Source organism: Podarcis vaucheri, assembly GCF_965113315.1.
Source record: "Podarcis vaucheri genome assembly, chromosome: 5".
Classification (NCBI taxonomy): Eukaryota; Metazoa; Chordata; class Lepidosauria; order Squamata; family Lacertidae; genus Podarcis; species Podarcis vaucheri.
In genome coordinates, this window is record NC_138763.1 from 61,210,800 (window position 1) to 61,235,324 (window position 24,525).

Below are 24,525 nucleotides of genomic sequence, written 5' to 3' on the forward strand. Positions count from 1 at the left end.
GAGGGCACTATAACTCAGAAGAATTTAGATTCGTGTGTTTTACAATGTGTTTAGGAGATGCTCATTCACTACTTTTTTTCCCTGCTGTTTAAGAATGAATTTGAAAATGAACAGCCAAGCTGAAATCTCTGAGCTGCCTTATTTGCCGTGCTTCAGACTGTCTGCCTCAGGAATTAGCTGTCTAGAAGTATTACAGGCCTGCAATCTTCATCCCATGTACGTATTGTGAAAGGTGCTGTAGTTACATAGTAAGATGAAGAATGGCCTTCCTTTTGCCAGTGATTTCCGAGATTGCTAATGATGCCCAAACTACAACCTGGCGTGACCACTAATGAAGAGGGCTGTGATAGTAGAACCTCTAGGGGCTTCTCATAGAAAAAGAAATGAGTCCATGCTGCTGCTTATGTGTGATCTTAGCATTCTTTCTACGTGCTGATAATGCTCGAGCCCTTGTATGATGTCTTAATAAGTGCGTAGTATCCTTAATTTGGCGTGACTGCTCCTCACCATAACGAAATACTTAGCAGAACACAACCAAGAATTTCGCATGCAACAAAATGGCATTTAATGCACCTTCGTTATCTTTGGCCGTGCAAGGACCTGAACTGAGCACATAACAGCCTCATACACCACTGTGCTGTAATAGTAGCAACACAACCAGAACAGAAACGCTGGCATTTTTTCCGGCCTCCTCCTGTGGTGAGTTTGCTGGTATAAAACCCATTGTTTGTCTCTGAGGGTTTTCTCTGTCCTGTCATAAGTCTTGATATATACCCTGAGGTTTCCTACTGAGGAACGAAGCGATGGCAGCGTGGTTCAAGCTGGCATTGTCTTATGTGGCTTTAACTACAACTCCAAGAAGAAACCCAGCAAGGAAACACCGTCACTTGGAATAGTCATGTGCTACGTGCTACGACCCTCAAGCCTAGTTAGAGGGTCACAGCACAGTTTATGAAAATACATATGTAAACTTTGTTGTATTTAAAAAAAAAATATACCCCCAAAATGAATTAAAGAAAACTCTGGAAACAAGAGAGCTATGTTCCTTTTACTTGGAATTGGGTTCCACTGACCTATCAAGTTTCCTTCCATTCAGCCTTGCAGTGCTTTGAACTGCTGACATTGAGACACTGTGCAGCCAGGCACGACAGCTGGCTCGGCAGCATCTAATACCAACACATGCTGTTTTAGCCCATTTCCAGAGACTAAGATAATGAAAGATTCAAAAATAATATTTGTTTTGGTGGAACTACATTTATAATGAAATAGATGCCCTTGACCCAAGGAAGAAGCTGGATTTTGCAATGGGTCATTTACCCACTTCCCTCTGTTCAACTCATAGAAAACGTGTGTCACATAAAAACTAAACCATGTGGAAATGTGTGGGGGTTTTTGGCCAAGAATATAGTTGCCCTGTATCATGCTGCCCTGCAGGGTTGTTTGGGAGACAAAATATGGCTCTGGGCTAATATTTTACATGATAGATTTTTTTTTTGGATTTCCGACAAAAGGAATTTGCAAGTCGGAATTTGTAAGCGCCTCAAAATTCATTCAATCGGCATCTGTCCCAGGGCTCATGATGCAGTGAAATGTGCATGACGCAGTAACCTTGCTGAATCTAAGCAGGTGAAACCACCTGGCAGCCCATTGAGCACTGCCCTCAGCTACACAATGGAAGAAAAGTCTGATATAAACATGGTATGTATCTCTGTTCAAACTTTCAACCAATTGCACTTGCGAAAGCACTTTTTGGATTTAGACCCAGATCTTGTTTTCTCTTTCTGTTTTATATTAAGTAGCTTGGTGTCAGATGTGGAGCAACTCAGAATATGACCCATAGTATTTCTATTTAACTCAACGCAAGTGGAGGGTGTGATACCTAATTTTAATCCCTTTTTCACTTCTGTTTGATATAACCTTTTTATTTGCCTAGGTAAGAGTCATGCAGTACTCCAAGCAATATTATTACTGTCAATATGATAAAGTTATAGACATACTAAAAAATGAAGAGTACATTTGAACTACGTTTCCCTATAAATATCATGGATCATTACTTTTCATAGTGTTTTTTCCACAACGTTTTGACAAATGCTAACTTGCCGTAATTTTAGATTGTGCCAGATGTAATACTCATTTGTGTTTTTAATATTCCTGATTTTTACTTTCCAGGTACCTACTGTTAAAGGGAATAATTTGGGGGCTTGTTCCCCACCTTTACTATAAGAATAAAACCCATTAAAAAGAGATTGCTTGAAGTACAGAAATACAAAGGGAGGCCTATAAGATTTATGTACTATTTCATGAATAATCGCACCGTAAAAATCTTACAGGAATGTAAAAATCCTTGAATTACAATCAGGTTTAATTGTAATTCCTGCTATATTCTTGGTGAAATTAATCGAATTGTATTTCCTCCGTCTTCTCTCTCTTCCATCCAATTCTATAGGCCCTTTTTCCTGCTTGACTAAAACCGACTTTAAAAACTGGAAAATATTACTGAGAGCACTTTCTGTTGCTGTCAAAGTGGCAAGATGTTTCGGTAACATTGATGTGCAAATTGGTCATACAGCTTCATAGCTTGTCAAAAGGCTGTGCTATTTTTGTTCCAAATAGCATACATAGTGTATGAGTAATAAATAAATACATTTAATACAGCACATGGAGGGGGGGGAACAGGCCCCCAAATTATTCCCTTTAACAAATTGAATACATTGGGGGGGGGAGTAGAATTACACTGGAAGAACCCCCAAAAGGCAGGCTCTCCTCCATTCCCCCCCACCCACCCCTGGTAGGTTTTAAAGTCCCAAGCAATCATTTGGTTCCTGCATTTCCTTTTGCTTTCCTCCTCCTTGTTTTTTAAATAAGGAACAAACATTCTAATAGCACAAATGCATTGTAGGATGTTTAATTGTGTTTGCCTTTGTGCATGTTGTAATGATATCCCCCCCAACCCCCACTCTGTTGGAAAGCTTTTGATTTAGAAGTTGGTATTTAAGAAGCTGAAGTTAACATCAATTTTATTCTTTATCAGCTTTGGAGACATTAAGGTTTAAAATGAGCTCTGCGCTGAATGCTGATCCAGACCAGCCTCTGGTCTGTGTGAAGTTATGTGTAGGTGGCAGTTAAAAGCTGGAGGCCAAGAACTGGAGAAATTGCAGGTACCAATGTGTCTCTAAGTGACTAAAGGCTGTAGCCCAAAGTCTTCTGGACGAACTGGCACCAGCTGCAGACAGATGGAAAATGTCTGGGCTCCATCACCTTCAAGTCTGTCCCGACAAGGATCTATATATTAGGGTTGGCGAGTGGATAAAGAAGTCAGCAATGGTAGCTGTGTGGTAAGGTGAAAATTGACGTGAGCACCATAGACTGACAGTGCTTTTGATTGATGAAAGGATATTGTTAACAAGCCTTTAAAGTTTCTCATTAATGCTTCCACCACCCCCCACCCACTGAAGCCCCAAAGGAGGGGGGAGGGCTTCATGCAGACCTTTAGATAGATTGCATAGTTTGTGTTATTTAAATACCTTGTTAAATTATTTTATTTAATGCTGCATGTTTGCTTACCATACACTGAATAGCATGGAACCGAGCTAAATGAACAAAACTTGAAGTACCCCAGTCCTTTTTAGATGCTGCATGTTAAATAATACACAGAACTTGCATCTTCAGCATAGGAATTTACACAGCAGGGTTACACCAGAGACCGTCACCATTAGTAGCTGCAATGTGGCAGCATCACCCAAAGCTGTTGAATGTTGCATTCTAAATAGAGAAGGGGACAGAGTGTTGATGGGCTTGGGGACTGCTCACCTACCTAGGTGATAGCTTTGCAGCCTTTTTGCCAGAGTGGGACCATATACTTGGTGTGACTTGACGTTGGCTAGTATTTGGTAGTGGCATTGCATGCGTCATGACTGGCAGACCAGAGGCAAGATGGAACGTGATCATGCACAGCAAGTCTGCATGTGGCTCAGTCTGTGCGAGGTGCACACAGCTCTACAGGACCAGGTTGCCACCCTATAGGTTGTTTAGGTCACTTGACTAGAAGGTGGTATTGCAGCATATCAGGGTCGTTTTCAGTGTTGGAAGAAAGGATGCCAGAAACTTCCTCCCTGGCAACGAAGCACTTGTGACACACTGCCAGAATTTCCAGCTCAAGACCTTGGTGCTTTACAACATGCATAATGGATACCGCTGCATGGGATTCAACTACAGCTATGAGTGCAGACAGATGACAATGCGGTAAATACGAGGACATTTCTTCAGTGGTCTGGTTCACATGACATGGGTAACCCAAACGAATGTAAGTTCTTTTACTTCTATTGCAGGCCACTTTACCCCTTCCCAGTCTGTGTTCTGGGCTACAGCTCATGCTAAGCAAGAAGAGAGTTCAGTCATGAGCGTAGGTTCAGTTATTAATAACAAACTTGGTGTAGTTTAGTGTGAGGGAGTAAAAAAGAATAGGGGGAGCAATGTTAGTGTGATGTATCCAAGAGCCCAAATGTCCATGCAGTCTCCATAAACCATGGTTTCGTTTACCATATCGTACAACTCAGGCCAATAGAGAATACTTTACTACTTGGTTAGTTGGTCAAATTGGCCTTCGTTATCCCAAGGCCCGCTCTATTGTTTCAGTGATTTCAGAGTATTATATTTTAAGACTGCCCAAATTAAATTGCAGGTGCGTAGAAATGTCTGATTCTGATTCATAACCAGTATTATTGATCACAGTGTGCACAAAACACAGAAGAATGACAGTCCCTGACCAGGAGGCTCCCCTGGCCATAGAGAAGATAAGGTAGAATGGAAATCTCAAATGCTAATGGGGACTATAGTATAGCAACATCTAGAGGGCCTAAGATATCTCATCCCTGCTTTAAATATTGACTTCCTTCAGAATGTGAGCCACAAACTCAGGGTCCAGGTGGTATACAACTTTCTTATGTTGCTAATCGCTGTTTATCCAAGCTTCCAGGCACCTATGAGTTAACCGACAGTCTCTTTCCACTCACACAAGTCTAGCCATACCTCCTTGATTTTTGTGGGATGGCTGGACATCTCCCTTGGCTACCCATAGCTTTGGGTACATGGATGAAGAAACCTTCTCTTGAACATGAGAAGAGACGTGCTGAATCAGACCAAAGGCCCATCTCGTCCAGCATTCCACTCTCACGGTAGTCAACCAGATGCCCATAGAAGCCCACAAGCAGGTCCTGAGCAGAACAACACTTTGCCCCACTTGAGCTTCCCAGCAACTGGTATTCAGAGGTTTCCAATGCCGGAGGTAGTGTGTAGCCATCATGACTAGGTAACATTCATCTATACTCCTTTTAAACCCAGCAAATTTAGGAAGGGCCGCTCTAGGTTATTAAGAATATAACACTACTATATTATGTTAAAAGGTTCAACTAGACGAACCTGTCTGGGTTATCGGCATTAAAAGGAGGCAATCAAATGCCTAATGCAGACTGCCTAATGAGCATGCTCACTGTCCATGAAACACTGGGAAGAAAAAGCTGGAGGGAGGGGTAGAATGCTGCACTTTGGGGAATCAACAAACACACTCCTGTTAGGTGATATGATATACTGCAGTATTTTGTCGCAGGTCCCACTTGTATTTCTTGGCTGTTAAGCCTGGGTATCTACTCTTGACAAGATTCTAAGTGGAAGTTCATTTTACTTTTATGTTCTTGCCTAATCAGTTGATTAAACTACAGATGAGATATTCTCTTTATATGTGGATGGTTCTGAAAGTTGGGAGAGCAACAACTCAATAAATCTTGCATAGATATCTGATCCAGTATAATTAATGCTGATGAGTAATCTCAAAGTGCTGCTGCCTTGAGGTAAACAAAATGGAGCGTTAGGTGGTCCTTAGCTCTTGCTAAGCAGGGTGTCTTATGATGGGTTTAGCAGCAGTGGTAAAGATGGATCCCATTTCTATTCTGGTTTAACACTGACCAAGGGGGATGCTGAACAAACAAGGAACACACATTGATTTGAAAGACTAAAGGTATAGGTAACCTCTTCTTGTCTTTAATGCTGTGCTGAAATAGACCCTCCTATTTCTCAAAAGTTTTCTTACCCTGCAAATGTGAGGTTTCAGTTTTTCTGCCTTTTTCTTACAGCACTTTATTTTCCTCTTATAATTTTGGCGCTTCCCTTATTGTTGCAAGGTGATGGAGCAGGGTTTTCTCTTTCTTTCTTTCTTTCTTTCTTTCTTTCTTTCTTTCCCTTGGGCATTTCTCCAGTGCTTTGCAGGCTCCTTGGCTGCCTGTACACCCCGATTTGAAAAAGCCCTATGCAAGAAGTTACCTTATTCCACCTTCCCCTGAGCTTGAAGCATGGGAGCCAGGCTCCTGAGTTCCCAAAAAATCATTACACCTACTGATTTTGCTTTTTAAAGGAAGTTTAAACTAAAAATAAAGGGGGGACACCTATTTGAAAAGGGACGCGGGTGGCGCTGTGGGTTAAAGCCTCAGCGCCTAGGGCTTGCCGATCGAAAGGTCGGCGGTTCGAATCCCCGCGGCGGGGTGCGCTCCCGCTGCTCGGTCCCAGCGCCTGCCAACCTAGCAGTTCGAAAGCACCCCCGGGGGCAAGTAGATAAATAGGTACCGCTTACCAGCAGGAAGGTAAACGGCGTTCCGTGTGCGGCTCTGGCTCGCCAGAGCAGCGTTGTCACGCTGGCCACGTGACCCGGAAGTGTCTTCGGACAGCGCTGGCCCCCGGCCAATAGATGTGAGATGGGCGCACAAACCCCAGAGTCTGTCAAGACTGGCCCGTTCGGGCAGGGGTACCTTTACCTTTACCTTACCTATTTGAAAACACACACAGCCCAGCTGCCAGGTACTCAGTAGGCAGAGTCTGTACCAGTAGAGAAATTATTTGTAAAATGAAAAAAGGGCATTCCTGGGCCACCAGGAAAGTTAGGTGAGCACAACAAAATCCCTGCACCCCATCCATGAAAATCTCAAATGTATCTCACCTAACTTATCAGCACAGCACTAGTTTTCATATATCAGCACAGCACTAGTTTTCATAGAAGACGCATCAATCTATTTTCCCAGAAAGACAGAGGCTGAGTCAATTGGGCAAGTGTTGGTCATCTAGAAACGCAGCTGTAGGCAGCTCTCCTCTTAGCCATGATAGGCAGTAAAAAATAACAGTTTTCTTTTCCCTATCTAGTTATGCTTATATGGATAACACCATCATTTCCTATGCCCTGTGTTTTAAAGCTGTAAGCTTGAATAGTAAGGAAACCAATAATGCTCAATCATTTTTAGTAATGCTTAGAAATCATTTTGGTCTTCTTTAATATATGATGAAACACATAAATTGACTACAAAATACTGCTCGTTCATATATCACGTATTCAGGACATCTTCCTGGAAGAAACTTGCAACTTGTAGCAGAATTAGAGATATTTTTGGATGAGAGTCTGGAGTTTATTCTTTTCGGTGGAAAACATTAGGGAATTGTTTTATATTAAGGCACAGCAAGGTGCAAAACTTGAAAAATTGAAGACATAAATGTGTAGACCACATCATCAATTCACATGAATTCATAGTGGTGGTGGCTGAAATTCTTAATCCTGTTTACCTGGCTCAAATGTGGAATAATTTTGTTCAAGCAACTGGAGAACGTATGAAGTTAAGATAGCAGAACAAACCCATAATTGGTGTAGAATAATTGAAGCTACTGAAACAAGTTGTCTAGACAAAACTGATAGTGTGTGATCAGCGGCTGAACAATAAAATTACACTGTTTTAGCCAAGGATAGTGTTTCATAAACAGCCGTTCAAAATATTATTTAAGAAAAGTCTTGATAGGACTGTTTCCTAGAACATGAGTTTGATGTATCACAGTATTTTAATATTCTTTTGGAAGCCGCCCAGAGTGGCTGGGGAAACCCAGCCAGATGGGCGGGGTATAAATAATAAATTATTATTATTATTATTATTATTATTATTATTATTATTATTATCTGAGGACACAGGAGTGAAGGTCACGAAATATTCATTGTCTGGTATATCAGTGAAATCTATTCCACCGCACTATTCTCAGCTCTGTACCAGACGTTTTGTGAAAGAAGAATTGAACGTTTAGTTTTAGTCTTGGAACATTGTAGTATTTTTAAAATATTTCTCTAGAGCCACTGGACACTTAGGATACAGTACTGATCTGTTAAAATGACTGCCACAGACTTCCAACTGGATGTTGGAAGTCTCATTATGCTAAACGAGAAACTTGGACATTTTACAATCCTGGGCGTGGATTCCAGTTTAATGCCAGTAGATATCCTTGCTTTCTTTCCTTTTATATCAACTGTTGCATAAAGTATACAGAGGAAGACAGGCTTGGGCTTCTGTTGTCCCTAACATTTCCCTGCAATAATATGACAAATAAATAAAGTTCTGAAGGACCCCAGAATGACTGTTTGAAGCTTAGGTTTGGTGGCAGTAGTGAATATGCTGAATACTTTTCAGTTCTACCAACCAATAGAATTAGTTTTCTTTTATTTCTTGTAAAGGAAAACAAGTGTGGTTGGGTTTTTTGCTTTGGTTCTTTTTTTGTATCTGCACATGCTGCATTGTGAGATGCTGGAATGGTGTGAGACGTTCTTTATATGGTCACTTGACTGATGGCTATAACCTCACCTGCCACTCTCTGAAATGATCCACTGCCTAAACAGATAGCACAGTTGTAGTAAGGCTGGGAATGGAGTCAATCTGCCTGAGGCTGCTCTCCAGATAGAATCCACGCAGACACCTGAGATGGCCTTTCTATCCAAACGAAATGCCGAACGAATTGCTCATTTGTCTAAAGACCTTTCTATCATTACTATCCTCAGCATGACATGGCCTAATACTTTGGTTTAAAATATTGGTCGTTAGCTGCAGGTTTTTTATTTTATTTTATGAGATTCCACAATGTCTTTTGTTGAGAGACTGAGCTAGCGCACAGCTTGAATGTAAAAATATCTTTACTACATTAATGGGGAGAAGGAAGAGTCTCATTCTATTTTCCCATCTTTCTTTCTCATTGTGAGATTTGTGCCAGGGTGGCAAAGAGACCACCTATCTCTGCATGCCAGATATATTTGTTGTACATTTTTAAACCTTCAAATACAGTGGTACCTTGGGATGTGAACAGGATCTGTTCCAGAGCCCCGTTCGCATCCTGAATGGAACGTAAGATGCGGCAGCACGTCTGCGCATGCGTGTGATGCATTTAGCCACTTCCGCGCATGCGTGTGACATCATTTTGAGCATCTGCACATGTGCGAGCGGCGAAAACCGGAAGTAACGTGCTCCGTTACTTCTGGGTTGCCGCGGAGAGCAACCCGAAAGTGCTCAACCTGAAGCACATTCAAACCGAGGTATGACTGTAATCTAATATTGCAGGGGGGGCACATACCACAATCAGTTCACTGGATTTCTGAGATTTGGGGGACATCTCTGAAAATCCAGAAAATATTTGAAATATCTTGGATATTTTTAAAAAGCAGCCAGGATAGGCTGGGGGAGGATAATGACTATAGGAAAAGGAACTGGAAAGGTATCTCATCAATGCAGGTAGGTAGGCAGGCCTCATTTACATTCTTGCAGTATTTGGTATATGGGTTGGTAGGAAACATGGGCACCCACCAGCATTAATAAAAACCACCAGATGCCATAAACAGGTTAAGAAATAATTTAATCTTAAAGTGACATGGAAACTAAAATATTGATTACCTGAGAGAGTTTTATTTCTGGAAGTATATTTTCTTGTTTGTGCATTATGTCCAGTCCCATGGTGGGAAATCTAAATAAATGCACAGCCCATAATAGAGATGTAGTGGGGTGTATTGGTTAGGTTACTGGGTGGCCTTTGTGTCAGTCACTATCTCTCAGCCTAACTTGCCTCACACGGTGGTTATGAAAAAAGATTAGGTACACTGCCCTGAGCTCCTTGGAGAAAGGGCAGAATAAAAATAGAAGGCTATAATATCTGTCTCTATCCAATTTATTTGTGTATTTTTGATAAAATTCATATCTTAAGGGACAAAAACTTCTAACAGACCTTCTGGATCAGGCCAATCTAGTCCAGGGCTCTGTTCTCACAGTGGCCAACCAGATGCCTATGGCACTTGGGCAAGCACAAATCCTTGCGCTAATGGAACATGTGCATTGGATACCACCCAGAATATTTATTGCCTACATACTCTTGCAGGCCGCAGTGATGAATTTGGACAGCTGCAGGCCTGTAAAGGCAAGTTTCCTTCATTCTGCCTACAACAGCAACCTCCATAATAGACAACAGAGCAAGGGTGGAGAATAATCCTTCACTGCTCTATCCACCAGTAAGGCCATTGCTGCTACTGGGGGAAAAACACTTCTAGCCACAGAAGTCACTTGGGTCATCAATGACAATGATGTATCACCTCCATAAACTACATTCCTGTTCCTTTAGGAGGAGTGCAACCCTGTCTAGGATAACAGGAACAGGATTTACCTACCCAGAGAACCTCCACCTTCCCAGGGTACATACTCAATTTACTGGTTCTCACCATCCCACTCTCAATAAAGGCCACCCACCAGGATGACTAAGGCTGATTTGGAACCAAAACCAGGCCTAAACCCAAACTGACAGATCCAGGTAATCTCTGTAATTCAATAACACTTGCAGTTATTCTGCCACCACCCTCCCCATTACCTTTACCCCCAAAGGGGTTTGTTTGGCTAATACAGTGGTGCCCCGCAAGACGGAAAACTCGCTAGACAAAAGAGTTTTCCGTTTTGGAGGTGCTTCGCAAAACGAATTTCCTATGGGCTTGCTTCGCAAGACGACAATGTCTTGCGAGTTCCTGCTGGTTTTTCCCCTCCCCCCTTTTTTCTAAGCCGCTAAGCTGCTTATCAGCTGATCCGATCAGCAGATAAGACGCTAATAGCCGCTAATCCGCTAATCCGTCAATGGGCTTGCTTCGCAAGATGAAAAAACCGCTAGACGAAGAGAATCACAGAACGGATTCTTTTCGTCTTGCAAGGCACCACTGTAGTTACTGGACATCACTGGGTCCTGGTTGAGCTTTTTAAGGAGTGCCTGCGGCACTGCACGCCCTGCTCATTCTCAGAACCTAGTCAGAGGCCCCACCAACCACAAGAAGACATTGGAATACCCCATAGAGGAAAGCCTATGGTGCCCAAAGAGGTCATTGGACATTGCAACTTTTAGTATTTGTTTCTTATACTAGTCTATTGTCTCAAAAATATATATATATCATTTCGAAATTATTTTAATATTGGCATGAGTTGTTGTTTTGCTATCATTGCTGGACTAACAGGAAGATTTTGATAGGCTGGTTTAGGAAACATTATATGGGCTCTCCTTAGATCATACCTAAAGGACAGTGGATTGGCAGATATTAAGGTAACTGGGAGTTTCTGGCCCCATGGTGCTGACCCAAATTGTATACAAGACGGTCATTGAATTTGTCTGAGTGGTTTGTGTGAGCAGCTCAGAGAAGAACCTGAGGAAGCAGACGAAAAGCTGGGATCACTGAAAGCTAATGCTGCGAGAGCCAGCCAGGAGAGGAAGACTCCAGGCAGGGTGGTTCTCCAGGATAGCTTCTGGCCAGAGTGGCAGCAGAAGGCAGCCTCAGTAAGCAAGGAGATATCAGGTGGAGGCAACTGTGTGACATCTTCCTGGCAGTGTCCTGATTCTCAAGTTGCCTGACTGGAAGCAAGACTTCAGGCGAAGCTGAAGCAAGGCTGTCAAGAATTTGAGAGCCCATTGTAAGTTATCGCTGAGGGATTAGGTTGAACCATGCACTCATCTGGCCTGAGGGAGACCTTCAAGCCTTGTCCGTCTGTGCCTTTCCAGGAAAGCTACCATAACTGGGGTGGAGTTATGCGAAAGGTAACTGGCAACCAGGATTTTAATTAGGAAAGTGAATTTAGTCAAGGATGTAACAGCTTCCTTAAGGAAACACTGCACAATTCATGTAAGCAACTAATAAAGCATATTGTATGTAAATAAAAATAAATGCATTTGCTTTATCTAGTAAATAATTTTCTGTGTGTGCTCATCCTATCCCATATCTATAGCCTAATAGCCCGCTACTATATTGTTGGTGGTATAAAGGGGAATGTTTTATTAAAGTCTTGTGGTGGCAGCAGAATTAGAAGGAAATATAGACTTGTAACATAATCATTATTTTATATGCCATTTAGTGCCCAAATAGGCTTCTAAGCTGTTTACAAGTATCAAAAACCCAGATACATGTGGGGTGCTTGTACTGAAGCAAAATCCTATTTTTTTCCTGCAGTCCCAAAGCCAGGCGTAAAACTGGGTTGAAATGATCTTAGAAAATCTTCCTCCAAGAATCTTTGGAACTGAGACACCACTGTACGCTCAACTACCTTGCTCAAAAATGACAAATCTGAATCTGGCTGGTAATTATCCAGTATGGTGGGATGCCGGGAGGGTTTCTTCAATAAAGGTCTTGCAACAGCCATCTTAAGGTTAGATGGAACTATATCATCCTCTAGGAAGGCATTTATCATCCTCCTATGGCTTTTTGCTGAATGAATCTGTTAGTCTTAATAAACCCCACAAGACTCTCTTTGTTAGTGGTTATCAGGTGGTAAAAGGCGGAATGTCTGCAAATATTTCAAAGATGCAGTCCAGAATAAGAGAGGCATAGTGATGTCAGGGTACTCCATCAGAAAGCAGGCTGGTTGGTGCCTAACTGTACTCCCTTTGCAATGGAACCAGATTTGCATTGCAGCTGATTCTGTGATGCAACTTCCCAGGTTTATAACTATTTTCACCAACACTGTAGCAAGCCTCCCTCTTTCCACCCCCCCCACCTTATTGTAATCACTTAATTCAAGGAAAGCTGCTTCCCATATTCACACATTCCACACTAACTGGCAGTGGTCTCCAGGAATTCAGAGAGCCTTCTCCTAAGCCGAAACTGTAGATGGCGGAGCCTGAACCTGGAACCTTCTGCATGGAAAGCAGATGTTGTACCGCTGAGCTGCAACCCTTCCCTAAAATTGCAGTGCATAGATGGTGTATAATATTTTAAATACCGGTAAATAAATTTAGGTCTGCAGATAGTATTTCTTTTCCCGAGGACTCATGGCTGAGTCCTGAACAAAGATGGGTCTGTGCTCACCATTGTGTTTGTGTAACTGAAAAGGAACTGGGCAAGGGGCCACAGCACAGTGGTACATCAATACTTTAGTTGCAGAAATTATTAACTTCCATTCTTGGCATTTCCATGTAAAAGAATCCAAGGCAGGTGGTGCTTGGGAATACCTTCACATAACAGCTTGGAGAGCCACTTCCAGGCAGAATAGACCATATTGGACTATATTAAGCAATGGTCTGACTTAGTCTAAAGAAAACTGCATGTGCTCATAGGCAATATAAAAAGAAACTCCTCAAGAGAACCATTTTGCCAGTGGACTTAACTGGAAATGTAATATTGTGCCTCTGCTTTTGTGTGTGGGTATGTGCTCAGTTCTACATCTGACTCAGCCTTCACTGATGCTGTGACAGAGAGCCTCTGTCTTCCAGTTTGTGCACTGATATGTACATCCGACCACCAGCAGTTGCAGACACATACAACTGTCAAGCAGCAATCAGATGGCAATGATTTTCTGTCACTGACAACATGTACTAGATTTGAACCAGTGACCTAGAGCTGAAGGGCTTTGTATCCCATTACCCACACTCCCAAGCCAGCTAGCTTCCCACCCACCCCTCACAACTAATATCCATTCTAAATAATATTCATATTTTAAGATGGGACAGGGAATAAGATATCTCTTTAAGCCATTTTAGATTAAAGTATCCCCCCCCAAAAAAATGTGTGGATTAGTTGATTAATGGATTAGTGGTTTCAGTTGCTGCCGAATTGAAAATTAAAAATATGTTCCCATAACTGTTCATGGGAGTTATGGCTGTAAATTCACATATAACCTTGAGTCTATATATTCAATAAAATATCTCCTTGACCTAGAAGAAGGTCTGGGGTGACTTGAAACTTGTATATTTTATAGGCACAAAGCAATACTTGAGATTAGTAGGCAAGAAGATTCCAAATTTAGTTTTCCTGTTTCTGTAGCTCACAATATTCTTCTCAAATATAGCTTAGGGTCCCTCAATTCATGATGATTTGTGCTCATGATGCTATCAGCATGGTCACCACCACAACCTGACTTTCAATATTGTTTGCACCTGCACAGGTTTATGGGGCGGTCATACTGCTTCTTTTCATTCAGTGCGTATCCTGCAATTTCTTGCTGAAATCCTGTAACTTTTCACAAAGCACAAATGTTCTGGTTTATTTTTGCCCCACTTTTGCTGCGCCCTTCTGAAGAGCAATAACATGATTCCATCTCAGAACAAGCTAAAGCAAAAGAAATCCACCACTAATTGAGTCAAGAACATGTTGCAGAATATGCCCACAACAACACCTACAGTCTAGAGGGCCCCGAATCTAACACCTTCAGGTGCATCTTCTGATTTCTGTACAGGCCTTTGTTTTCATTGGAGGCTCAGCACCATTGGAAGACCCAAGGTAAATACGATAGATAATTTCTGATTTCTGTAGCCTCTTTCCATGGAAGGTCACAAGTTCATTTCACAATCCGCTCCAAATTGCGTGACTGGAGGCTGCTAATTGGGTGGAGCGAACATACCAGCAAACTGTCCATGACGACAAAGGTAGTGTATGGACATTTTAAAAGGTGAATTATTGAGACATTTCCAGCTTTTTGTTGAGAAAAGCAAACAGCAGTATAACTGATTTGGAAGGCTCGTGCTTCCAGAATTAATGAACAACCCGTCTAAGCCTCCATAAAATGCTGCAGAAGACCTGTTTTTCTGTGCATGCAAGCCTAATTGTTCACTCAGTCTACTTTGGCGGAAGGCATTAAAGTTCCAACTTTCTAAATATGCAGCATGAGATTGAAGATAACATGAGTATATATGCACATGCAAATATAGATGGATCTTGCTAAGTACACAGCCTATAAAATATGTAGTATAAGATCACTCATTTATTTAGAGATGCTTTTTACTTTGGATAAGAAATGACACAAATCTAAATATTACAATCCAAAGTAATGTGTAATTGTCTGTACGTTATAGCTGCAACACTTTACTTTTGATAGAAGAGAGATGGCAGTTGCACTTTAATTTTAAGCAAATTGATCCCAGATGCCATGTTGTTTTGCCTACCCGGGGATGTGAGTAGGTAAAACAAATACCATTGGTCTATAATTGAAGAATGTTGCAACATCATCTATACTTCTGTTACCTGCATTTCCCTCAAGCCCTCCAAAAAGTCAGTTTTGTCCCCAATATACTGGTTCATCTTTATTTCCCAAGGATGGTTCTCCCTGAAAGAAAACAATTTAACTGTTGAATTGCTAGACATGCAAACAGATCATGAAAACCAACCATTGCCAGGCAAAAGCAAATCCAGAATCAAACAAGAGTTTCTAGAGAAATTACTCTTGTTTTAAAATCCTTATGAGCAGATGCCTGTTAGAAGAAGCCCTCAATTACATCATGAATGATGTTAAATTATGCTATCATTTTGCAATGCCAAAAAAGCTCAAGGCAAATATCCATGCAGAATAATCTTGTTCTTTCTTTTTCTTCCTATTCTATGCAACAATAATGGAGACCAGGCACGGATAACGCGCATTGCTTTTTCCATTTGTACTTAATGAAAATAGTTCTGGATTAACCATGCCTAAAGAAAGAGCATAGAAACAGGCATGGTAGTTATGAGAAGAAAAGCAAAGATGTTAGCTTAATTTTAGCTTTTTTTCTAACATGAAACAACCATACCCAATTAAAACAAAAACAGGCAATGCAGCAAAAGTCGTTTTGCCCATTCTAGACACAAAGCGGAGTAGCAAAAAAAAAAAAAAAAAAAAAGGTACCATGGGTTTTATCAAATAATGCATATACTGCTGTTATTTTAATACGGAAGGTAATACTTTGGCCAACTCATGGGAAGAGATGACTTCCTGGAAAAGACCCTGGTGTTGGGAAAGATTGAGGGCACAAGGAGAAGGGGACGACAGAGGACGAGATGGTTGGACAGTGTTCTCGAAGCTACTAACATGAGTTTGACCAAACTGCAGGAGGCAGTGGAGGACAGGAGTGCCTGGTGTGCTCTGGTTCATGGGTCATGAAGAGTTGGACATGACTAAATGATTAAACAACAACAAGGGGGTGGGGGCTACAAGCATGGGATCTCAATAAATGTGTACCCAAGGTTTATTAAACCTGAATCTTGGGGAGGGGGGAAGAGCCACCTTACAAAATTGCCAAATCTACTTAAACTGGCCCAGAATAAATTTTTAGCACAGTCTAGTCAGCAAGTCTCTAATACCCATATGGTTTTATCAGTGGCGTAGCGTGGGGGGTGCAGGGGGGGCCGGCTGCACCGGGCGCAACATCTGGGGTTAGGGCAAATCCACGTGTTAGGGGGCGCAAATCCACAGGTTAGGGGGCGCAAATTACTTGCCTTGCCCCGGGTGCTGACAACCCACGCTACGCCACTGGGTTTTACTTAGCCCTATGTGCTACCAAGATGAATAACAGAACATGTTCCATGCCGCCACACAGGCACATAGGAGATGGAGTTTTTGAACTCCATGTTGGTAGAAAACTCTGTACATGAGCTGTGCTATGCATTCCCTGACATTGAAGGAAACCAATGAACCCCTTCCCTACATGAAATGTTGTGTGGACAGTGGATTCCTCCAAACCTTTGGCTTGTGATGAATGTACATAACTAGTATATGGTTGGTTGGTTTGTTTTTAAAAATATAATTCTAAAACCTTTTCCAGAGTCTATATGAAAAACAATTTTTTTGGTCACTTTCAGTGTTCCATTTTTATTTTCTGGCTAATTTTTTTTTACATATACAAGCTGTAACTTTTTAAATGTGGCTTCCATAAGTGTAGTCACAAAGAGGTTTTTTGTTTTTGTTTAGAAATCATGTGATGGATCGCACATGTACATATTATATAGCTTTGTTAAAGCGGGAAATTTGCAAATCCACTCTCCAACGAGCATTTGCAACCAACGAAAGATCTTTTCCCCCGGAATTAACCAAATCTATTGCACATATCTATAACATACATGATATAACTTGCACCTTGTCTTGTTAAACCAGTGGATTACATTGTTAAGCTGTAAATCCTATTGTCCATACCCTGAAGTCCTCACTCAGGCAGAGCTGACAAGAGAAATGTAGGGAGAGGGAGGGATTTTCTCTGTTTAAGGTGTTCCAGGACAGAGCCTACTATTAATTTTATACCTTATATACAATAAGGAATGTAGAGATTTTGTACATCATAACACAATACCATTTTAAACAATATGTGAATAATCACAACTCTAGCCACTTAAAGTTATGGCAAGGTGGGGGTTTGGTGCTTCATAAAGTGTTGTGTTGGTTATTTTGTTCACTGCTGCTGCAGTAAAATGTGGGGGTGGTGAGAGTCTCTGTGAGCAGAGAGAGAGAGAGAGAGAGACAAGCATTTGCTGAGAAGAGGTCATGACATGTACTCAGCCCAGTCTACTTGACAGAACTACTGTATAATAGCAGGGCACTTACCTCTAATCATAGGCTGTGAAAACTTGACATTTCCATTCGAATTACTCAAGTACCACGCTGTTGTCTTGTACAATGGCTTATGTAAGTGAAGCGGTGAACAGTGTTTCTGAAATGAAGCTTGCAATTGTCTTGTTTCAGGTACAGTAGGATTATAAAGTTGAAGCCACCTCAGCATTATGCTTTTCCTCCACAGGAAGCACATCTGGGTAGGAAAAAACAAGGTTGCTATGTATAGATCACATGTGATAATCATAATATGTGTGTGTGTGTGTGTGTATATATATATATATATATATATATATATATATATTTGCTTTCGTAGATTTTCACGGGTACAGGAATGCAGCACCAGCCTGAAGATGACGAGTGAGACCTCGTCGAAACGTCGCCCAGACACCCCGACTCTTACACGGGAAGACACCCGAAGACACCAAAACCTGCATATATATATATATATATATATATATATATAATGTCACTGGTTTTGAACTCCCTTTATTTTAGTCTTGGTGGTCTTTTAGCCAGTGGCTTTTTAAAAGGTGTTTTAATTATGGGTTTTTTTTTTTATTCCTGCTGCTTTATTAATGTTGTGGGCTTTTTTCTTTTTACTACAGACTATATTGCATCTTTTGTTCTATTAATTGCTTGAAGGTGCTGTGGGTTAAACCACAGAGCCTAGGACTTGCCGATCAGAAGGTCGGCATTTCGAATCCCCACGACGGGGTGAGCTCCCGTTGTTCCTGCCAACCTAGCAGTTCGAAAGTGCAAGTAGATAACTAGGTACCACTCCGGCAGGAAGGTAAATGGCGTTTCCATGCACTGCTCTGGTTCAACAGAAGCGGCTTAGTCATGCTGGCCACATGACCCGGAAGCTGTACGCTGGCTCCCTCGGCCAATAAAGCGAGATGAGCACGGCAACTCCAGAGTCGGCCACGACTGGACCTAACCGTCAAGAGTCCCTTTAACCTTATGGTTAAACTGTTACTGTGTAAGCCACTTTGAGAGGGTTTTTACTCAAAAAGTCAGCCTATAAATGTTTAAAATGAAAAGAAATAAATATATTTAGTGCAAAGTTATTTTGTTTTATTTCATAAATGTTGTACACCGCTTGAATGTAAAAAAAAAACCCTCAATGCAACAATAATAAAAAATACAACCCTACTTTGAAACATACAAGTTAAAATACAAAAACAGATTAAAATTACCTCAACTTTCTAAATATGGGTGTATAGTGCGCTGCATAGCTACAACCAATCCTAGCTTTTGCAGCGTAACTATATGCAATTAAACAGATGTGTGCATGTGACAGTCACAAATTACAGTATACACACGTGTCTTGATGTTTCATCTACGCAGAGTATTATGTTCCCACAAGGTACTGGTATCTGGACCCTGAATAAACAGTCACCCTCAAGCAACCTGAAGTATGCAAAGACACCTAAATGAGAAGGCAGGCCGCATCTCTTGCAAAAAGTGAAAGGCTGCTTCCTTGGAAAAAATCTCAGCAGAAGCGGTAGTTTAGCAACAAAACAGGATACTATGGACAACAGCAGACAAGGGCTGTTTCCACACCAGCTTTATCGGCCTGGAATTGCGGTTTCACTCAGAAAGAGGCTACGCTGCATTACAACAATTTTGCATGCCAGTTACTGCTTTCCATTCTATTTTTGTGTGTGTCCTGGTTTGCCTGACTCTGACGAGAATTAAAGCACACGTGTGTCTTGTGTGGACTGACGAAAAGCTCACTTCCTACACGACAAGGTCCTTGGTGCATCAGCCACTGGGAGCACAGCTCTTAAAGGGGAGGAGGAGGGCGGTGCTTTCCTTCCTGCAATTGGGCAGCTTTTCCTGGTCCCCGCACAGGCTTTCCCGCCATTTCTGTGCCTTCCCGCAGAACCCGAGGGGTTTAGGAGAACTGCTATAAAGGAGTGAGTCAGCTTTGCAAGGTTCTTCCTGTAGCCCCTTTTGCAGGCTTTCTAGCTGAAAGGACAAGAGTTGGCCATTGGAGGCAGCTGAGAGGAGGGCCATTTTCTTCACTCAGCAACACCCGGTAAGTTTACTCCCAAGTCGCATTCATTTTTATTTATTAACGTTTATATACCTCCCTTCCTCTCAATCTTTTAAAAACCGCCTTATTGAAGGTATTTTTTTTAAAAAAATAATTGAGCACTAAAATCCAAACTCGTTTATAAAAAGAACTCACTGCCTTGTTACTCACTTCCAAGAAACTGAACCTGGTGGATAATTTTCTTATGCTGTGTTTTAGTCGGTGTATTTAAATGACTCACTCCTGTTGGGTGTTTTATATACAGTACTGGTAAGCCCCTTAGAGACAGAAAGCGATGAATAAATGTAATAAAATAATACTAATAATACCCCACCCTCTACAATACTAGCCAAGCCTTTCGTTTTTCCTGCTGGGAAAAGAGGTGAATTGCAGGGGCTTTAGAAAAAGCACATCTTTCTCCCTTATTCCCACCCCGGTTATTGGGTTCCCTTCGCTTCTCCTGAGTTTCTGTGCCTTTGTCCATTATTAAAACGGGTGATCATCTCTGCCCCCCCCCCCCATTTTGGCATTGTTGGCTCTGCTAGTTGTGCAGATGCTCCTCCCTCTTTCCAAGAGGAAAATTTGATTTATGCCTTATTGTTGCCATGTGTGATGCCTATGCAATACATGTGCCCCTTAATCTGTGGTTGGTGGGAACGGTCTGTTCTTGCTCAATAATGTTTATTCAGAAGATCAAAACACAGCCAGATGGGCAGGGTATAAATAATAACAACAATTATTATTATTATTATTATTATTATTATTATTATTATTAACCCTCAGCTAGAGCCTGTAACAGGAGAAACACCCCATAAGCTTGGGCTATATAAACCCCACTGCTTGACTTTTCAGTCAGGGAAGTGAAGGCACCAAATGTGATCTCTCAATGTGGGTTAATTATTATTATTTTAAAAAGGAACAGGAACTTTAAATCTGGCACAGAAACCTGAATTTTGATCAGAGCAGTGGGAGAAGACTGTTTAACCCTTTTCCTCCTCTGCCAACTCCCTGCCTTGTTATCTCTCTTCTTATTCATTTAAAGAGGTTCCTGAAAACATTATTGTCAATCTCCTGATTGTTGTTTTTAGACAAGTCAGCTTTTTGGCGCACCACTTGCCCAATCCCAATCCAAAAGTATTGCTGGGGTAAAGAGGTTCCTCCGATGTGTCTCTGAGCAGAAAAACCACCTCCCCTTAGAAATTGCAGATTGGAATGGACACTCAAGATGTACAATAGGGTTTATATTCCTGGTTACATCCTCCACCCTCCCTCTTCCTGTTGCCACCCAGTGCTGAGATTGTTGCCTCAATTTCTTTGAATAATAGTCCTCCAGTAGTGGTTGGTTCAGTAAATTAGAACCTATTCTTTAGATTACTTTTCTATCTCCTTTAAACATCACTTTGAGATTAGTCGGGATTATTTTATTATAGTGGCAGTGTGGCTGAGAAAGCTGGAACTCCTAGACTTTCTACTGCAAGGGGAAGTGGAGTTTTAAAAGGTCAATTGCAATATGCAACGCTCTGCGGGTATTCCATATTTGGGTAATTTGTCACCTGTGTTGGTGTCTTCTCTCACGTATTGGCAGCACAATTTAATCTCAATGCTTGTGATTTTTTAGGGCTCTCTAGAAAGACTGAAATTGCGAGTCTCATGAATGAAACATCTCTGGCTGCCATGATTGCAAAAAAAAAAAAAGTGTGGGGGGTGGGTGGGAGAGAATGAATATGTCGACTGTGTTCTAAATGCCTACCACAGCAAATAAAATGCCCAAACTTCATAAACTTTTTAGAAAACAAATCTCTTTCCCAAAGACACAAAAACACATATGCTAACATGCAGAATTAGTAACCCAACAGAACATTAACAAAAACACAATAAACTGTATATATATGGGGCCCTAAAATACAAAAACCTCAGTCGAGTGGACAGGGAAGATATTTCAGGATCATTTGTTAGCAATGGCAGAATTTTCCTTGTCTTACCAACTATCTGTTGAATGCTTGCTCTGTGGCAAATTGACATTTCTGTTTCTGTATCTTGGTTAGCTACATGCTCTAAGGCAGTGATGGCCAAACTTGGCCCTTCAGCTGTTTTGGGACTACAACTCTCACCATCCCTAGCTAACAGGACCAGTGGTGAGGGATGATGGGAATTGTAGTCCAAAACAGCTAGAGGGCCAAGTTTGGCCCTCACTGTTCTAAGGCAAAAAATGTATTTGTTCGTTTTCTGTACTCTTTGTGCTGCTTCAAACACGGTTTCTCCTCCAGTTTACACATTGGTATGCAGATCTTGCGTACTTACATCATAGGTATTCTTGGGAAGCCATGATTGGCCATATGTGAAATAGTTACCCATATTTCATAGTGTCCAGGGTATGCTACTGTAGTATGCGTGGAAAGTGGCATTGTCTACCAATGGAACATATCAAATGTACTTGCCCACTTCCAGATTCTTTCCAGGCACAATTCAAAGCACTGGCTTTATTTATTTTTATTTTATAAAAATGGATATATACTGCTGTATCATAAAAATATATCACAATATATACCAACAATATAAAAAACATGAAAACATACAGTAAAATTGTAAGACGTTAAAAGCAAAAGAATTAAAAACAAACATCTGTAGATAGGCTTGACAGAACAGAAAGGTTTTCAGCAGGCGTTTAAAAGTTGGCACACTTAGGCGGCCGCTGAATATCTGTTGGCAGGGTATTCTACAGGACTGGGCCAATGACACAAAATGTTAGTCATCATCCAATGAGCCTCTCCAACCCCAAGAACAACCAGAGAGGCTCCTGCAAATGATCTCAGGGACTGAGCTGGGATATAAGGGTTCAGGAAAAGGTAAAGGGACCCCTGACCATTAGGTCCAGTCGCGGACGACTCGGGGTTGCAGCGCTCATCTCGCTTTATTGGCCGAGGGAGCCGGCATACAGCTTCCAGGTCATGTGACCAGCATGACTAAGCTGCTTCTGGCGAACCAGAGCAGCGCACGGAAACACGGTTGACCTTCCCGCCGGAGCGGTACCTATTTATCTACTTGCACTTTGGTGTGCTTCTGAACTGCTAGGTTGGCAGGAGCTGGGACTGTGCAACGGGATCTCACCCCATTGCGGGGTTTCGAACTGCCAACCTTCTAATTGGCAAGTCCTAGGCTCTGTGGTTTAACCCACAGAGCCACCTGTATCCTCGGGTATCCTGGACTTAAGTTGTTCAGGGCTTTTACAACGAACACAGGAACCTTGAACCTGGCTTGGTAGTATACTTAATGGCTCTTAAGAGCCTATGACCAGGGTATAGCAAAGTCTTCTCTGGCGTGAGCGTCCCCCCCCCATACCCTTCTTCAGGTGCTCCTATTTCACAGTTTAGGAGGTGGCAACTTTTTCTGTGATTGTGTCCCCACTTCACAGACTGTTCCCTGGCACCTTCATCAATGGTTTTAGGTGCCAAGTTAAAACAAGCTGTTCATGGATATTTTCTCAGGCAGTTGATGTGTAAGTTATTTTGACACTTTACTTTGGTTATTTTAAGGATTTTTGTGTTTACATTGCTGCTGATAGCTTTGACACTCTGCCATTTGTGTTGTGTTGTGTGTGTGTGTTTTTAAAAACATTGTTACTATGGCATTTTAACTTGTTCTGAGCTGCTTGGAAGGAGGGATATAAATAATCTTAAATTAAGGAAGTGTGTGTGTGTGTTTAAAAAATCATATCAGTAAAGGCTGTAGAGTAGGTGGCCTATAGAATAAACATGGTACCTTACAATGTCTTCCCTGTTGTAGATTTGCACAATGGGTGAAATGAGCCCTATTCACTCATTGCCTCTTAGGGGAGTAATAATTTTGTGAAGGGCGGTGTGGGATCATGCCTGCCCTACTAGTCCTCTTGTGTCCTCTGGTTAATTTGATCAGTTGGTGGAACGGACTCCCACAAGAGGTTGTGGACTCTCCTTCCTTGGAGGTTTTTAAGCAGAGGTTGGATAGCCATCTGTTGTGGATGTTTTAGTTCAGATTTCTGCATTGCAGGGGGTTGGACTAGATGACCCTTGGCACCCTTCCAGTTCTATGATTCTATATGCTCACGCTGTCTTGCCTCAGTCAGCAATTGAGCCGCTCAATTCTTCACCAGCTGCAGTTTCTGAACTGTTTCAAAAGGTACAATGCATTACAGTGATCAAACCTAGAAGTTATCAAAGTGTAGACAACAAAAGCTAAGCTTTCCCTGATCAGGTTGGAGCATAGCTGGGCTACCATTCACAGCTAATTGAAGGCAGTCAATACCACCAAGGCACTTGGGCCTGAAGCAACAGCAGTTGATTCATAAGTACCCCAAATCTGTGCACGACACACATTTAGATGGAGCATAACCCAAGCCCATCCATCTAGTCTAGGGAACCTCTTTGTACAAAGAGTGGGGGAACTTGCTACACACATTGCAGATTATTGCTGTAACCTGCCCTGGGACTTTATGGTGAAGGGCAGGTAAAAAATCTAATTAATAACAATTAATAAATAAATTCTGAAGTGAAATGCATGCTCTGTGCATGTAGGCTCCCTGCCCAGTTTTGAACCCTGCATGCATAAAACAGACTCCCATGTTTTTGCTGTTTTTAATACTGAATTTTAAATTATTGTAACCCACCCTGATATTTGCTGGCAAAGGGCAGGTGATGGTAATAACAATACTGTAGTTCAGAAATGTACCCAAAATGTGACTAGCAAGGGCATGGCCCTACAATCCCGTCTCATGCAGCTTATTAATAATATGAGGGGGGCAATAAGTGAAATAGGCCTTTGGTAATGTGAGATTTCACACAGTGTGCCACGCCTATTCTTCAGTAA

At 41.7% G+C, this 24,525-nt stretch overlaps 1 long non-coding RNA gene across 2 annotated transcripts in view; it reads left to right on the plus strand.

Annotated features, from left to right (window-relative positions):
- Window positions 1-18,888: 18,888 nt before the first annotated feature.
- Window positions 18,889-24,525, plus strand: part of LOC309532544 — a 99,891-nt gene continuing 94,254 nt past the window's right edge. Inside the window, exon 1 of one of the 2 annotated variants that reach the window (XR_014219907.1) lies at window positions 18,889-19,686. This is a non-coding gene — a long non-coding RNA (uncharacterized lncRNA). The remainder of the gene's footprint in view (window positions 19,687-24,525) is intronic. The other variant, XR_014219908.1, reaches the window with a different exon arrangement.